The sequence below is a fragment of the Ixodes scapularis genome, unplaced genomic scaffold (genome assembly GCF_016920785.2).
Source record: "Ixodes scapularis isolate PalLabHiFi unplaced genomic scaffold, ASM1692078v2 PGA_scaffold2__306_contigs__length_199485367, whole genome shotgun sequence".
Lineage (NCBI taxonomy): Eukaryota > Metazoa > Arthropoda > Arachnida > Ixodida > Ixodidae > Ixodes > Ixodes scapularis.
This window is the reverse complement of record NW_024609857.1, coordinates 84,938,084-84,956,961: the sequence shown is the minus strand read 5'-3', so window position 1 is coordinate 84,956,961 and position 18,878 is coordinate 84,938,084. Positions and strand designations below refer to the sequence as shown.

At 45.2% G+C, this 18,878-nt stretch overlaps 1 protein-coding gene and 1 pseudogene across 2 annotated transcripts in view; one reads left to right on the top strand and one right to left on the bottom strand.

Moving 5' to 3' along the window:
- The window catches only part of LOC8026620 (mitogen-activated protein kinase kinase kinase 15), a 468,648-nt gene that overhangs the window by 350,321 nt on the left and 99,449 nt on the right, over positions 1 to 18,878 (bottom strand). The window lies entirely within an intron of this gene.
- Positions 539 to 16,001, top strand: LOC115308846 (annotated as a pseudogene).

Sequence of the window (18,878 nt, the reverse complement as noted above, 5' to 3'; positions counted from 1 at the left end):
TTTTCTTATGGGTTGTAGTAAAATAAAAGTCATATTAAATAAATTTTATGCTTGAAATATCAAAATTGATAAACATCTGCTCTGACTGTGCATTATTTTGATTATTTTGAATAAATCTCTATGGAGAGCAATCAAATCGCATAAAAGACATTTAGACGGCGTGTAGCGCCAACTAAAATTAATGTGGTGAATTTGTTTGATGAAATAATGGTTTCCGCAGTTTTCCGAGATCTGCTGCTCCGGGAATGCGCCTGAACTTCTGCCACTGCTTGTTCATATTTTTTTGTTTTTTTTTTCACCTGAGGCCTAAGGGGCCTAAGGGATGCATTGGAAAATGTGTGTGTAGTCATGTTTCAGCAAGTGTCAACGACCGCTGAAACAAACTGCGGCACCCTCATTTTAAATAGTACAAACTCACCTGATTGCGCTTCACACTACTGTTTTTTTTTGTTTTTTTTTTCTGCGTCGTGCTGAAGAAGTTGAAAGTATTGAAAGTATCGAAAGTGCCAGATTCATGCCACCACCGCTAGGGTGGTGCGGCGTCCAGATGCTTTCATTTCTTTTTCGTATTTACTTTTGAAGGCGTTGAACCGTAGATCGTAGGACGGCGTCAACGGTGTCTCTTGGCCTCTTGGCTTTTGACAGCAATCCAGAGGACCGTTTATGTTGATTATGCTGGGAGTCTGCTGGACCGAGGATGGCTGACGTGTAAGTTCTTGACATGAAGAACGCTCGTTTAGCTTCTAAAAACGTAGTGTAGATCGCTTTCGCATTTGAACGTGATTAACCCGAGCGCGCGATCACCGGTTCTTACCGCGTTTTTCGTACCATTCAAAAGCCGCGTCAGCACTACAAGTGCTGTGTAATTCACAGCCGTGTGGAACGAACCAGACAAACCATCCTGTGTGAGCCGTTTAACTTGGAAGTAGTGGCGCCGAACATCCGACGACCGGCTACGCCGATGCTTGTGTCGACTGTGATGCTATCTGTGGCAGCATAAAATTCGTGACAGCCACCCGCATAGTACATAAACTGAAACGTTGACTGGCGCTCCAGTTGCCAGCGAGCGTGACAGTTTGATGTTTGTGACGCACAATGGGGCTTTGCATAGCCTAGCTTATCGCGGCTGTTCGCAGATTGCCATAACCGTGCAGCTGGTGGTTGTAATGAAGAGTTTTATGTGCATTACTTTCCGTCTAGTTTTTGAAGCCAACATTACCAACGTTACTATAAATTAGGTCAGTTGTGGAACTGCCGCGGAGCGGTCTACCCCTCACTCACTTCAGTCCGCGTCCAGTCCTATGAAGCGCCATCTAGATTTTCGTTGCAATACTGCGCATTCCATAGAGTACGGTCAGAGGCCATCTAGATGCTGTGCGTCAAAACATATGCATTCCATGGAATACTTTGCAGTTACCATAGCAGCCATCATAAACTGGTGGTGCATCAAATGACGGGAGGCAAGCCTTAGGGGCAGAAGGGCGTACTGCTCATGCAAGCAGCGTCTATGGGCAGTTCCGTAACTGAGCTAATCTAGTAACGTTGGCCTAGGCCTAGCGACCGAAAGCAGCCAGGACGTCAAACTAGGACAGCCCAGATTGAAGCACGGTGGATCCATATTACATGTTTTTTTTTACAGCGGAGCTGTTAAGGGCTAGTTTCCCCAGTTTTATGTCCGTGGACAAATAAATCTGGACACAACCCTCTGGACAGCTACCGCCATCTATGAGTGACGGCGGCACATAGTACAGCTCCGCTGCTCTTTCTTCACCAGAGTGGAAAGGCTGAAAGATTTTTTTAGCAAGCATCTCTTTTTCCATCTGTGCGTATGGCTGCTCGGTTTCTGTTAGGGAATGTGACTAATATGCTACTCGCTGTCCATTTTGTAGACTCACTGACCCTACACCTGTCTGACTGGCATCTACTGAAAGCGTGACAGGTTCGTTTTTCTGGAAATTTGTCAGCACAAGCCTTGGTGAGACAGTTGCGCAGTGTTTCAAAAGCTGTTTGGTGCTGTTCAGTCCAAACAAAGGCGACATCTTTTCTTAGCAACTCTCGTTGCGGTGCAGTGCTGTTGACATGTTTGGTATAAATCGTGCAGCGAAATGAACCTTTCCAAGAAAAATTTGTAGATGCTTACTGTCTTTTGGCTCCGGTATTTCCAGGATTTCTTGAAGTCTCTTAGGATCCAAGTTGAGTCCTTTGTTTGTGAGGATGTGTCCTAGGTATCCACCTTGTTCCTGCAAAAACTGGCACTTGTTGAGCTTCAGATTCTGGTTGTTACAACACTCCAGTACCATTCTCAAATTTTAATTGCGCTCCTCCTTGGTTCGTTCCCATACAACAAGGTCATCCATGACAACGAAGACCGCTTATAGTCTATCCAGTGCTTTGTGCATGGCCCGTTGAAAGATTTCCAGTGCGGTTGATATGCCAAGAGGCATGCGCAAAAACTGGTTTCTGCAGTACGGGGTGTTCATGGTACAGATAAGAGAACTTTCTTTGTCCAACTTGATGTGCCAAGCGCGACATCTTCCAACGTTTGCATTGGATAGTGTACTCTGACGAGGGCTTGGTTTAAAGGGATACTGAAGCGAAACTTGAAATACATCCGTTATGGTCAGAAATAGGTTTAATATGATCAATGATATCCGTAAATCATAATCGCGCGTTTGTATTTTGAACGGATGGCTATATTTTTCACCCTGAGGGGCCCGATTGAGCGTGCGCTGAAAAATCAGCCATCAGAGAGCGCGATGCATCTTGGGATATTGGGCGCATTCGTGACGTCACTTGTGCCAGACGGGAAAGGCTACGGCGTGGCTGTTGTGGTTACGAGCGTTGCCACTTGGTGGCGAGTCGACGATTTACGACCTGTGACAACGTGGCCGTTTGAGATGTGCAAGGGCTGCACGCACGCTGCACCACGGCAAGTCGGCAACCACGGCAACCACGGCACCACTGACAAAACCAGCTCTGAGGCCGGATTCTCAAAGCGAACTTACGACGAAAAAAGTGTGTACGAAAAATTTGAGAGAAAACCCATATTCTCGAAACGAAATTGTCGTAACTTTTGTGCAGGTTATGACAGAATCCTACGACAGCTCGGCAGCTGTCTTACGCACTTTTTACGATCAAATCAACATGGCCGACAGCGTCGCTCAGTTACTTGGTAGCGACGACCAACGGACATTTATTTTTCTAAGTGCTCTTCTCGTGCGTCCCGACTTCAACCAGCAAGAAAAAAGGAAGGAGTACTTGAAACAGACCACGACGATCAAGAACGCAGGATCCACAAACACCCGAGAAGAGCTACGACGGCCACGATTCTACCGACCAAGCGAACTCGGCAGAAGATAGTAGGCCTATACTTCGGTTCACCTTATCTGCGAGCGAAGGCAAAGCTAAAAGCGCGAGAGCAGCGCTTTTTGCGTTTCTGCCCAGCTCGCGCGCTCGAGCAAAGCCTGAACGCGCGGAGCTTTCGTGCTCGCGCTTCCAGCTTTGCCTTCGCTCGCACATAAGGTTAAACGAAGTATAGCAGCAACACCGACTCGGTGCACCGTTGCTCCGGCGATCCTTGGCCAAGACCGTCTGCTCATGATTGGCTGGCCTGCTGAATGGAATATGCCCGCGTGACCCTTGTGGACCCTTCCCGGATGAATAGTCTGATCCCTGAACTAAATTTCAGAGGTCAATCTTTTCCCCTTGTCATCTCGATCTCCTTGTTTTCTGAGGCAGCGGTGACGAACGCTGTCGTCGAAAAGGGACTCTCATTGATTCTATCTCCTTGTTTTGAGTGATATAGAGCTCAAATAAACGCCATACGGATTACCTTCGCAACATGGTATGTACACTTTGTTATTCGTATGCCATTTTTATTCTGACACGACGCTCGGTCCAACCTTTCTTTGCCGAGTGTCATGTCAGTATCGAGTTGCAATCGTAAAAGATCGGTCCAGAAGCGCTTACCGAAACGCGGTCTAACAGAGCGAATCCAGCACTTCGATCAAACGCGCGTGTCCGCTCCGAGTGTGAACAGGTATTTGCGTGGCTCTTGCTGACACTCTCGTAGTTCAAACATATCTTTTTTAACGTCGGCTCGCAGCTCGACTCGCAGCAACTAATACCGGCCGTGCCAGAAGCATGCTCGGGTCGTGTCGTGCAAAAGAGCCGCAACAAAAACGAGCTCACTGTGGCCAACTACGCTTTGGCTCTCTCCGCCAAGGCTTTGCAAACGCGTTCAGGCCTTGGCTAATTCTGCCGGCACGCCGTATTGCCGCAGAACGGCGCTGCTCCTATGCCACAAGTGATGTCACGAGAACTTCCCACCATCCACCAGATGTGAATTTGAAATCGTTTAATTAGGTTTAAAATTAGTTCTCCTGTGTTTTACAATGCAATATTGATATTTCCGAGGTGGTGCTTGTCCTTAGCCCATATTTATGCAGAAAGATTGGCGCTAGAATTTCGTTTCCGTACCCCTTTAAGTCCGATGGGTCCTGGCATATTCTTACTTTTTCTTTTTTGGTGACGACCATGTAACTTTCCCATTCAGTCAGTTCAGGTACCTTGACGACGACTTTATCAGCTTCCATTTGTTCGAGCTCAGCCTTCGCTTTGTCCTCAAGGGCGACTAGAACTCTTTTTGCTAGCTTGACGACCCCTTCTGTTCCAGGCTTGTGTTTCATGTGTTACAGCACTCCTTTATTCGGCCCAGTCCCTGGAAGACATCTTCATAAGGCAGGGCCACTTTGTACAGTTGGTCACTGTTTTCCAGTGCTGCTACACGTATGATGCAGATGATGTTCCACTGTGTCATTGCTAAGTGTAACCAGGACGTCTCGCTCCGTTACAAAAAACAGCGTCGGAACATTTTTTATTTTTTCGAACCACCAGAAGAAGTTTTCGGAAGCGTGCGTCTTGTGCCCAGAAAAGGTTTTCAAAATGGCAGTACATGGTTGCGCTTCTTTTGCGGTCACCTTCCAAAGCTGACTTCCAGAGATGATGCAGCAATTAGGTCCAGTGTCTAGCTTGCACTTCATGCATATGCCTTCACTCTCGATCATGGCTTGCCAACGATCTTCTCGAGAGACTGCATCTACTGTTAGTCTTTAACCAATAGTCTTCGCCTTTGCTAGCCTCCAGCTGACGAAGGCCCTTTTTTTGTGCATTTTACACTCATTTTCACTTGGAATGTTCGTGCAGACTGTCGTGAAATAGTTACACTTTCCGCACCTCTTACATTAAGTTTTACCAAACACTGGGCATGCGGCCCCACAATGTTTTTTTTTTTTCCGCACTTCGGACATTTACGCTTAAAGGGGCACTGACAGGGTATTTATGCTAGTGAAGGTTTTTATTTGTGCATGGGATATGAGAGCCAAACTATCCACAACACAATTTGCAGCTCGAAATTCGTTTTCTTTCCTCCCGAAAACCGCCGATCGAGAACTGGCCGGTTTGAGTCGAGCTCACTGTCCTCTCCATGGTCACGTGCCGTTTTCATGGTTTAGACACAACCACCATAGATAATCAAAGTTATGGGTCATTGAAGGCACACACTTAATGCTAAAAATAGATTTAAAAGTATGACTTCCATTTTTTGTGGCTTGTTAAAGGCTGCAAATTGATTGAAAAAAAAAAAAGTTGCACAGTCATGTGATTTTTGGTAGCTTTCTCCCCCTCTCTATTTCTTCTTCCTCTCCAGTCTAGTTTTGGTTTCGGTTTTGAGCAGTTGCATATTTTTTTACTTTATTAAAAATGTATGTGATGCTGTAGCGAAATATTTATTGGGTAGTCTTCTGACTAGGGCTGGGCAATTGATTGATTAACCTTCCGATTAATCGATTAAGGCTTTAATCGCAATCAAATTTTTTAACCAGCTATTCAGTTTTTTTAATCGGTACTAAATAAAAAGGTAACTGGACGCACGCATGGCTCTATCCTGGACAATCTGCCCGAACTAGGGGTGACTCATGCCCTTCCCCCCCCTCCCCCCCCCCTTCTTTAAGGAAAACTGTGTGGCGTGTATCCGGTCGTTCTGTCCCAAGCGGTTTTCCGTTCCCAGCCAGGTGCTATGAGCAACATTCAATTACCGCGCTGGCGAAGCGTCACGTGTTCGAAGATATACATTACAGTTCTACCGAGGCCAGACGAACAAGCGGGGCCCGCGATTGATCCCTTTACGACCGCAAAACTTCACGTGTTGAGTATCGATTACACATCCTGCCCAGGCAAGAAAAACAAGCAGAAAAATAAGCTGGGAAGCTAACAACGCCATAGTTACTTGTTCGAGTATTCGGCCCGTACAGATGGACGAGTTCAGGAGTATGAAAGGCAATCTCGCTGGAAATTTGGGGTTTAGAGTAAACTCCAGCGGTGAAGTTTTTAACTCGAAGGAAGTCCACTGCATCATCTGCAAAAAGCCGTTCACGTAGAGTGGAAGCGTAAGTTCGCTTCGGTATCACCTACGAGCGAAGCACCCATATACGCCGCTGCAGCAAGGACCATCCGCCAAAACGCAGACAACAATGCCTTCTCATCGAGGCCCCTTTGGAAAAGGAAGAAAGCATTGCCCAAGCCCTGACTTCTTGTCTTCCTGTCGGAGAATGTGAACAAACTTCTTTGTCTTCGGAGCGGGAGAAAAAATATGCGAGTCTTTTAATCGTTGAACTGTATGTATCCTCAATTCTAAATGTCCTTTGCGCCGTGTAACAGAGAGTAAAATAAGTCTTCAAAGGCAAGACGACTTGTTGCATTCTTTTTAATATATTATTTATAAAAATCAACGCAACCGATTAATCGATTAAAGGGTGGCAATTAATCGGGTTAAAATTTTTAATCGACGCCCAGCCCTACTTCTGACATAACAGTATATTGCCTGGCAAAAAATAAAAATATTTTTTTGGGGGTATCAGTGTCCCCTTAATGCTTTTTTAGCTAAGTTGACCTCCGACGGTTGTTTTGAAGCTCCTTGAATTTCCTGACACTGTTCTTTCCCGTGCTCGCGCGTCCTGCAGATGTCGAGCATTTTTGCATTCAAAGGGTTTTCAGATATTAGCCGTTCTTGCACTTTCTTATCCCAGATTCCTAAGATGATGCGGCTTCGTAGCATGCATTTCTCGCGGTCCCTAAAGTCGCAACTTCTTGCCAGGATACAAAGGTCGGATAACAACTTGTTGAAACTTTCGCCTTCTTTCTAGTCCCTTGTTTGGAAGCGGAACTCGTGGTATGCTAGGTCTGCTGTAGGCTTGTAGAAACCTTCGAAGTCCTTTTTAAGTACTTCAGCATCCTGCCTGTCCTCGTCTTCTTCAAAGTAACGTGCTATATGTTTTCCTTGCCTCCTCTTCAATCGTCATTAACAATGTTGCTGCTTATACCTCTTTTGGTTGTTGGTTCAGTAATGTAGGTGTGGAAAAAGGTTTAACTCACTTTCCCAGGTTTTCCAACTTTGCCGGTGTTCGAGAGGTATCCAAAGGTCTTCGGGGCCGTAGTAGCGCCAGCATAGCTTGAGGGATGACTCGCTGGGTGGCGGACTGCCATTGCACTTCGCATCAGGGTTCATAGGCGGTTGTCATGGCAAGCAATCCCGCAGGCAAAGTATGGTCTGTTGCGGTCACTTCTGACACAATGTATGACTCTCGTCTGTCAAAAGGTGAATAACAAGATTATTCAAGGAACACAAAACATAAATGGACGTTTAGTCCAGTAGCGACGCGCTGACAACTCGCACAGTAACACGCGATTAGAGTGGTACATGACTTGCAGTATGTACGCCAACCACCAGCACAAAACGGCGATCAGTTCCATGCGGTCTACTCAAAAAAATCCAGCGAATAAAATGGCTCATTTACATGCAGTACACCCCCCAAAGTGGGGCACACATAAAGATATATCTGGTGGAGCAACTACTGGCAAGGAAATAATCGGTGATGCGGCGTAATTTGTGGGCTGTGTGTGTGGCAGACGAGATGAGAAAATGTTTTGTTGCACCCTTGTTTTTTTAAGCATCATTTATTAATGTCACATTCGACTGCCACAGACAGGTTGCCCAGACAAACACCATGGACAGTGTCACATTAATATATCTTGAATTCGTGCTTGCGGGTCATCTATTGACAATGTCTGTTGTCGAAGGAATTGTGGAATTGCTGCCTCCAAAAAAGAGGCTTCCCTCAATGGAGCCAACTCTGGGCAGCTGTATTATCATTAATATGGTTTGTATTTGTTGCTAAAGATGGCCTCAATTATGAGTGATATTTTGTGTCATGTTGCTGCCTTGAAAATTTGTGTGCTTGCTTTGCAGGAGAGACTTTATCTTGTCCCTTCATACTTTTAAATCTTGCAGGTCATCACTGTTTTGGTGAACGTGCCATCGCCAGTCCTATGCAAATGTTGGAACCATCCCTGCTCATTCAAATTCATTACAAATTCATTGTGGCCCAGACACGGCCAGTTATGCATAGCTGGTTCCTTCCCAAGCCCTACTTCCGACACAGTGTGCCAGTTTCATGTTCCAAGTGACTCAAGCCTTTGCGAGGCAGTCTTTACCAGCATGCATTTTTTCAGTTGACATATATAAGGCACAAAGAGACCTCTGCTTTTACTGCATTCTTTACTGCAAAAGGTTTTTTTTTTTTTTAGTGCATGACTAGCCATTGGCTTTTTTCAATATGACAGAAGTTTAGCATAGGATATGGTGCTGCGGAACATAGCAGCTTACATACTGAAAAACCCCAGGGATGAGGAGTAAAAAGAGACAAGCACAAACCTTTTTTTTTTTTGTTCCCTTTTCTCTAGGGTTTTTCGATATTATCATTTACCAGCTCGTCTGTGCAATCACGATTATTTCAATATCAGCTTGTATGTCTATATGCTTGTAAAAAAAAAAAAAATTCTGTTCTTAAGCTATATCCACTGCATTCATTTTGATTCCATCTTAATGACGAACAACAGAAATAAACTTGAGTGTTTCAATAATTAATGTGGGTGATCTTTGAAAGCATAGCAGGAAAATATGTGCTGAAAAGTATGCAAGTGCTCAAAATGCTATTGCTTTATCCACTGTGCAGGGTGCATCATTTGAACATGTCGATACATCAGTGTCTTTGGCCAGTTTAATTTGATGTACCACATGTTTCGAGCAAGACCCACCATGGGAGCCACTGGCAAAGAGCAGAGCTGCAGCTTCACTGCAAGCAAGACCTTTCCTTAAAACAGTTGGGTAGGAAGCGGTGGAAGGCTTTCCAGCAATGGGAGGACACACCAATGAAGTTTCTGCCCTTCACCCGTGACAGAGTTGGCGTCATCCGACACGAAAGGACGCACGGGGTAGCGGGGGAGAGGCTATTCAAGTCCTGCACTTGCTCGTTTGGGCGTGTGACCAGCTTGATGCATCATCGATGAATTCAAAAGGGAGAGTGACAGTGACAGTGTTTGACCTGCGGAAAAGTGTTCATGTGGAGAACTGTTCTAAATTTGCATTAGAACAGGTGCCACCCATGAGTGACATCCATCATATTATACCTGTGGAAACTCTGTTGGAGAGTTGCATGATGCTTTTTCATGTGTCCTATGCTTACTGGTGAACCTTTAAGGTGTACTCCGCAGATTTTTTGAGGTACCCCAACTAACTATATTTTCTGAAACCCTGGCGTTTACCCTTTCCGGTATGCTATTTAGTATCGCGAAATTCATAACAATTATTGTGAAATTGTCAAGTGAAAATAATTGCAAAAACCAACATTCAAATATACCCGCAATTTTCAGTGCCGTGACATCAGTGGAAGGCAGGCTTCCAGTCGACCACGCAGTTTAAAAAATGGACTATGCCAAGCATTTGTCCCATGCTGCATTTGTCCCATGCTGGTGCGCGGGTACTGGAGCGAGCTTCCAAATAATTAATTTGACACCATGAAACTGCTTGTAATCAGTTGGGAACAAAATCTACAGTCCAAAGAATAAACCAAAGCCTTCCACTGGCGGCACTTTTTCGTTGTTGCCAGTAGACAGTTTGAAAATCATGGCGAGGACCAAGATAGTAAATTCAGTAACTTTCCAAAAAAACATATTTTGGCCTAATATTTAGAATACTATTTCAGCGATGTTCGTTGGTGTGTTTAGCAAATTTGCAGTCAAATCGGAGACCACGAAGAAATGGCCGGACTACCCCTTTAATTTATGATAACGAAAAAGAGACATGGAAGTCAAACAGACAACACACGTTTTCGTCGATTACATTTTTATATAAACCAACAAAGAACCGAGACGACCAAGACGCGCAGCACTAGCTAGAGAATTTTTTATTGCAACTCGCACCAGTTACGAAAATCTGGACGACCCACGCATTTAGAATGTTCCAGGCAAAATATGGATGGAAATCAGGCTGGAAAGTATCGCAAGTTGTCACAGGCACATATTTAGCCAGTCTGCCTGTGAACGTCGATTTCGTCACTATTCTTGCCCTGGACTAGCACCGGAATCACAAAGTCACTAAACGCCCACGCTTGATTGAGAGACACTGCATTCAGAGGAGAACATAGTTTTTTTTCTGCTCTGGACAGTGACAATAAATTTGAGGGATGCATTTTTGCCCACGAAATTGTATTTAATTACAGTTGTATTTGAAATACCCGCGTTTTAGTATTTAAATACACACGTCAAATAAATTACCCAATTTATAATTAAATACAAATGCAAAATACACAAAGTATTTAAAATACGTATTTCAAATACTTGTATTTGAAATACTGCCCATCCCTGGTATGTATGTATGTCAATCAACACGTCGCCGTTACATGGAACCCTGAGTGCCGGTAGCCGGTGGTGCCTCCTTGGGGAAGAAAGGGAAGAGAGGAGGGAATGGGGGGGGGGGGGGGGCGGGGAACGCGGACAAGAGGAGATACGGGAATTTTGTATCTTCGGAGGAACCCTCACCTTGCAGGAACCGAATCTCTCGGTGTGAAAGGGAAAGGCTGGACAGGACAGATCGAGATTCTCGTGGCGCACAAATCTCGATATGTGCGCCTCAAGGATTTTGGTTTCCGAAAACTCGGGTGTGCACGAGGGGAAGTTTTTGGCGTGAATCATGACTGGATGGAAGAAGTCCGTTGAAGGAGACGAGATCTCCTTGGCGTACTCGTGGTGTCATTCACGAGCGCCTCGTCTGGCTGACGTATTAGACTCCACACGCAACAGGAATACTGTACACCTCCGTCATGCAAGGCTGGAAGCACTGAGCGTGTTTTTTTTTTTTTTTTGTGCATATGGGGGGGGGGGGGGGGGAGTTCTGAGTTGGGGACTTGCGTGCAGATGCCTCCCAATCTAAATTTGCATGTGAAGAGAACTCTGGTGCCGAAACGATGTGCAAGCGCACCCAATCGGTGTGCCGTGTTGTGGGAGTGAGGGATGCACCCGGGGTGGGAAGACCGGGACCCAGAGGGGGCCTCCTTTGGGCAGCTCCTAGACTGCGGAATGAGTTTCTTGCTGATATCTAGGTCTACTGGGTAACCCACCCTCCGGAGCCTGGCGAATTGCAGTAACAGGCTCCCTCTGTTCATGTGACAGCAGAACTTTTTGCAAGAGGAGGAAAAGAGAGACTGAACCATTCCGGACGAATTTTGGCTAAAGGAGAGGACAGGTTTCTGGGAGTGCTGTTGAAAAGACCAGCATAGACCATGAGATGAGTGAGTTAGTCAAAGATCGAGATATATATAATACCCTCCTACGCATTGCCGCTGGCAGGGCTACAAGGCTCCCGCTTCTCTCGTCCACCACCCCCCTCCCTCCCTGATGCTCCCCCGTTGGTCTTCAGGAGGCAAAGTGGCACCAGTTAACGTTTTGTTGCAAGTCGAAAGCCTGTGTTGTTTGTTTACCTTCCATGTCCCTTTTTCAATATCGTGAATAAGACACCAACACGCTCAACCACATTACCCCTTAAAGGTTATATATTCGCTTGCATATGTTATATATGTCCCTATATATCTATGAGACGCAAGGTGGGGGTGTTTTTTTTCAAAGCTCTTTATGTTCTTAGCATAGAGTCGGCACTTGTGTGACGTGTTGCCAGTAAAGCGGCTCATGCGACAGATAAGACCAAAAGCGTGTCATAATTGTATTTGTATACTCAAATCTGTTGTAGTGAACTCTTGGAAATGCTGGCCTCGAGGTTCCCAGCATTCTTGTGCAGAGGCGGGGGGCATGCGCTACTTCGTACAAAATTCTATTACAGCCCCAGATGTGATCGCAGTGTCGTAGGTAGCATGTACAAGAGAATATGACGTGGCCATGTTCTGTATAGACTTGCTCTGGAATATCTAGAGTTCATTTTGGATTCCAGAGATTTATTTCTGCAATGTCCTTCTCCTCGTAAGGTTTTTTTTAATACTTGTAAGAATCTCTCACTGGAAGATGTCACCCAAACTGAGCAGTTCCCCCGTGAGCTCGTGTATTTTTTTTAAAGGGTACTGAAGCGACATTCTAGTGGAAATTTTATTGTTTAAATGTCAGCTACATTCCGGCAACATCATACACCAATATTTTGTTCAAAAAGACGCGAAAATCTTGTAAAGAATAAGCCGATTACCAGATTGCACCTGGTGGATGTTCCCATAGTATTGCCAATTGCTCCGTAAAAGCAGCACCACTACGTGGAAATAGAGCGGCAATCTGCGTGCGTGCACTCCCTGTCTAACTTGACCGAACCGGATTTCTCTCGCGCCTATTCAACTCCTGCAAGGAGAGAGGATGAGACAGAGGGGAGTAGGTCGGTGAAGTTCGAAGCGCTGGTGCGCCACTTTTCCCCGCTGCTGGCACTGTCCAACCAGACCTTGAACATCCAAAATGGCTAGGTTGTAACGCGTGGACGCCACCACGTGGCGATGCTCATAACCCAACCAGCCTCCTTGTAACCTTGCCTGTACTGGGAAAAACGACATCACTCCCGTAACGCATCACACTGCGATGGCTGCTCTTCGAGCGCTCGCTAGAATCGGCCAGTTGGAACGAAAAAGAGTCATCCGTTCAAAATATAGACATGTAAAGGCTCGTTCACGCAGTTGCATCTGACTGCGTTAAGAGTGCTTGTGTAGAGCTGTCGCTAGGTGACCCTTACGGGCCAATGGGGACGCGCTGTGCTGCACGATGCAACGCAGCGCAATGCAGTCGACGCAACTGTGAACGAGCCTCGATTGTCATCGGCAGATACGGTTGGTTATGTTTAACATATTTTTGACTGTGAGAGGTGTACTTAATTTTTCATTTTAGCATCCCTTTAAAATGCTTAAATAGGGGCCAATCACTTTTCAGCTTTTTTTGTGAAAAACTGAAATTCATGCGTTTAGATATTGTTTTGTTCACATTGATACATCATTTTCAGTCAGTTTTCGAACTAAATGTTTTTGCTACTGTGCATTGCTTGCTAGAAAATGCTGCCAAATATAAAAACTGCAATTTGTGCTCATAAACAAGAATGACATGAAAAATAAAAGAAATAAAGGTTTCAGTATTTGTGTGCGAGAGCCGGTTGAAGTATAACCCCACCAAAAACCCCATTTAAGAATCTTTTTTTTTTTTTTTTCAAATTGAGAGTTTACAGTAAAATGTGAACTTGATTGTTCGATACAGTCTGGCCATATAATTGCTAGTCTTGTTTTTACCTTTTTCTTTTTCTGGGCTCTTCTGTTGCTAGTTTTTTTTTTTTTTTTTCTTTTTTTTTTACTAAAATATGCCTTTGGTGTTCATGTCAGTCTGCCATGTCTTAAGTTGCTCAAAACGAGTCAAATTCTTACATCACACGATTGACACTAACATGGCAATTTATTATTTTCTCATCCATGCAGATCAACTATGGCAACTCTCTCGAGGTGTGGCAAATGGCTCATGCTGTGCAAAGAGAGTCCTTCCCACTGGCTAACTCAACTTTTGGGAGCATCCTTGTTTACACCAGTCCACCATCATTAAATTAAAATGAGCCTCTTCCGTTGCGTCAAATGGATCCCCTTTAGATGAGCACAAGCTGTCGACCAACGTGATCGATCTGTTCAAACCAAATCGGTGCGATTTGGTTGTCTACCGTGCTTGCTCCCGCCTACTAGTGTGAGGCTACAAAATATTAAAAAAAATTATTTGAACAGCATTCGTGTACGGATAGCACTGCTTGTATGGTTTTGCATTGGCGTACCGTGACATTTGCTCCGGTACAAGGACATTTTGTAAAACAATGCTACAACATACATGTCACAGCTGCATGGCACCTCCACAGTATGGTGTACTTATAGCCACAGTTCCATAGCAGCCGCTGCATCCTTGTATTCTGTAGCAGATCTAAGGTGCGGCAGTAAAACTTGCTCATAGCTTGTAGCAATTAGTCTTGAGATGAGCTGAATCAGTGCAAGATAAATTGGTGCACATAAAAACTCTCCATAAAGGAGCTGTCAGGGCGTCTACCAGTCTGAAAAACAGAAAGCCTGGAATTGAATTTTCGGGGATTTGGTGAGTGGAAAATTTAGGGTTTCTATCCCAGTCAGCGTCGGACAGGGAAATTAACCTTTTCCTTATTTGGGTGCCTGCAGACAATGCTTGTGTGGTGTGACGCACGTGCACGCAACTACGTCGGCGTGCCGATGCCAATATCTGCTCAGAAACCAGAGTCTGGACGGAACCTAATCACATCCTCTTGAAATACACACACACCAAGACAAATTTCTCTTTTGCACGTGCTAACATGGTTGTCCAGTTTATTTTCAATGAGGCAATCTATTCGGCGAGAAATATCAAAGAATAGGCTTGCAGGGTAGTTTAATCGTAATTTGCCGCTGCCCTGTCGGTTGTCAGATATACTGGTCTTTTCCATATAAAAACCGCCCTTCAGGAATATCCTGTCCTCTTAGGGGTTAGTCATGAAAGTTTAATGAAGTAGTCGGGGAAAACCTGAAAGGGAATTTGAAAACAATTTCGTTAGACACCCGGACGATGCTCACCAATTTTTCATCAATTCGAAGTGTGATATCGCTTTAATGTAACGGTCGTTTTATTTAGAACTTTAAGGCTAAACTCCATGGAACGAATTATGTGACGAGTAACTGGCGAACGCCGCCCGACGGCGCGCTGGCTTTGCGCGCGACGTAGCAGTCACTGTGTTGATTCCACGCGCAGAGCAAAAGCCGCCGGGCAAAATTCGTTGGTTATTCGCAGCATATTCGTCCCATGCAGTTCAGCCTTAAATTGTTCTTGTTTTCTTGGTTCCGAAATCAGCAGATGTCGGGACGCCTGTCTGTGTGTGCAACTTTCTGCTGAAGGCAGTGCAGATTTGCCAAGCTTGTCTAATGTCTATGTGTTCATTGGGCTCCCCATGTAATGGGCTTTCCTTGTCTTATTTTTCTGGCTTTCCCAACAGTGCCGGCCGAGGCAGACTGCTGCGACGATGTGGACAGCGAGAGCGACTTCTCTTTCCCGAGAGGTGAACTGGACCCGTCGCAACCCTCCACCCAACCACGACATGAGGACCCGCAGCAGTGCCGGTTGTGCCCTTACCTCAGTCATAATGTGGGACATGTCACCGTTCACGAAGAGATTCACAAAAGGGAAGAGCCTTTGCGCTGCACTGTCTGTGAGAAAGCATTTCTTCAAAGCGGTCACTTAAGAAGTCACATGAAGACTCACACAGCTAACAAGTCATTTCGCTGCCCTGTCTGCCGGAGATTGTTTGCTGAAAGCAAATACTTACGAATTCATATGAGGACTCACACGAATGAAAAGCCATTCCGTTGTGAGGTTTGCCAGAAGGCATTTACACAAAGTGGTAATTTGGTGAGTCACAAACGGGTCCATACGGGGGAGAAACCATACCAGTGCAGTACCTGTGAGAGAGCATTTGCACAAAAATCCACCCTCTTAAGACACGAGAAAACCCACAATGGAGAGCGGAAACTTTTAAGTGGACACAATTTAAGTAGGCTTTAGAAGGATATGCTTGAATAAAGAATCTGCATTGTGTAGCAATATGTGGGAGTGATTTGTGCTGAAGGTTCTGTTTCACCGCGTGCTCCAGTGCCTTTTCAATGTTTAACATCGACGAGTGCAGAATAGACTACTTCCATAAAGCCCTGCATGCAACACGGCGCGCGTTGCACTCTGGGAACTAGTTGGCCAGGGAGGAGAGTGGCATGGTTTCGGTTTCGATCGACACGTCGACCAGAGATTACACACAGAGCGTGGACTATAAACGGCCATTATCTCATGTTTTCTGGTCCCGAGAGCGTCATTTGTGGTCTATAAACTAACCTAAATGGCCAGACCTCGAAGCTTTAGCACAAGCCCGAGACGTATATAGCTTCTCTTAACACATGCTTGTTCTATTTTTGTACTTGAGCCTTTTTGTTAGCGTTTCGAGGTATCTGGACGAGCCAGTGCTGGGAATCTCGACGCTGCGAAGCTCGGGGATCTTGCTTATGTACGAATCAACAGGCTGTAGCAAGCAATAAGTATGCATACATCGAGCTCGCGCCTTTACATTATATGTAGGGTGTGCATTTTCCGGTTTTAACCGAAAAACACCGATAAACATCCGTCGGTGACGAAAATATAAAATCGGTTAAAACCGAAAAACACCAGTGGTTGGATATTTTCGCCCTGGTTAAAACCGAAAAACACCGGTCGTTGCTAGTTTCCGACCTAGCGAAACCCTTTCCCCGTAGAGGTTCGTCAAACGTGTTATCTCGTGGATCCTGCATTCTTCCAGTGTTTATACATGGCTTGCAGGTGGCGTCCAGTCCGCCCTCTTTTCTGGGGGTCAAAAGCGTCTAGTGAACGCAGTGGACGCTAAGCTCTCATACGCCTTTCCCCTATTGTGTCTCCCATGGCCCCCTTTTGTGGAAAAATTAACACAGTGGAGGGTAGGCTCTCACGTGCCTTTTCCTCATTGTGTCTGGCCAAGTGATGTCGGTGCAAGCCATGTATTCAGAGGTTGCTGTGGTTCCTGGAAGACACTGCCAACGTCCGTGTCGTACAGGAGCGTGCGTTTTCATAATTGCGGGTTACGAACCGCAAGGAACGTGGTGCCATGAAGGCAGCACGTTCCTTGCGTGTAGATGCAAGCATAAAAGTATGCTTGCATCTACTATAATAACCAAGTGTTAGAAATAGTTGCTTCCTAGAGAAGAAGTGTATGAACTATGTGAATAAAATTGGAACTCTCCTTCTGTGATCAATCGCTTTGTTTTCACCGATATTCACCGATTTTAGCCTCGTCGTGAGACGTTCCACCGAAATACACCGGTGTTTTGAAAATAAATAAACACCGAAAAACATCCGCCGATTTTTCTCACAAATAAACACCGGAAAGTACACACCCTAATTATATGTTGTTGATCAGGAAGTTTGTTTGTTTCGTGCGTCCATAGAAGAAATATTACTTTTTGCAATTACTGTTTTCTTAATACGCCTGAGTACGCGAAGTAAAACTCGGAGGTGCCATTGAAAAGCTCAATTATAACACACTTCTTATCTCTTATCTGTACTGACCCGCAGCGCTGCACGAAGCGAAGTCCCCACCCACTTGCATTTTTACTAATATTCAACATCGCGTATGCACGTAAAGTTATCCTGCAATCGTATAGGCACATTCGCGCATACAAACCGTTTTAAGAAAGCAAAAGTCGAGCACTTGTGTGAAAAATGTTGCACCATTCGCCAGAAGTACGCCGGACGGGTATGAACCCCTATGCGGTGCGCCAAACGAACAAAATTATTCAAAGTGCATTTGACGGTTGCTAATGGCCATAATATTTTTCATGTGTTAGCTTTCTTCCTGCCTGAGTATGCCGCGATAATTTCGGACACACCGTTCAGGCACAGATCTTGGGCGTCAGTAAAAGCTCGTCCAAAAAGGCTTGTTAGGGCCTCCGTCGTAGCTAGCCCATCTCCGCGTTTGCGAAAACTTAATCTTCTATCAGCATAAAATTTGAGTGGGAGATATATGATGACACGAGGAAGACATCATAGTAACTTTGGTGCAGTAGTGAGGTCAAATTGATTGCGTTTCCTTAAAAGTTTACGCGTCAACGCTGGGCTCAACTTTGATACTCCTGTGAGAATGCGGCTTGCTTTTTGCCCAATGAAGTAACAAGAAGCGGACGTTTGGCAAACAAAATAGGTGAAAGGCTCCAGGTGAACAAATTTCAGTTCTACTTCACTGGTACTAGACGGGATTATTGAAATTGAACTCAAAGATGCACTCGTTAAGGTGACTAAGCCACGTCTTACTACGTTAGCATACGGACTCATATATCCGGTGTTTCGGGAACCAGAAAAAGTGCCCCGGCCTTCGTTTTGTATCGCTCGAGAATCAGTATATTGTACATTCGTAAAAAAGACAGATAATCGAAAACGCAAGCAGTGCGTTCGGTCGCGGCGTGATAGCATGAGATGAATCTGCTCAGTCGAAACCGAAACTGAGTGGCCAACTAGTTCCCAGAATGCACTGCATGGTATTTCGCCGCAATGGGGCGCGTCGGTTTTGGAAGAAGTCCATTAGAAGCAACTTTACCAGATGTAAACATTTTCAGCTGCTGCGATCGCCACTCCAAGGGCAACTGAAGTGCCGCTATCGCGATGTTTTTGGCTAATTGCCTTAAAAGGAAGGCTAAAAACACTTCTTAAAAAAAAAATAAAGAGGTGAATTTTGGCGTATTCTTATCCCGCGAATCTAAATAACACGTTTGTTTTACCCGAAGGTGTAACTAAAGAGCCACAAACAAAACCACGAAACTTTCAAGAGCCGCGGGAAGAAGGGGGGTGCGGGGGGGGGGGGGGGGGGGGGGACATATTTTTAGGGCAATAAACGAAACTCGTACTTTCAATGTACCCGAGTCAAAAGCAGT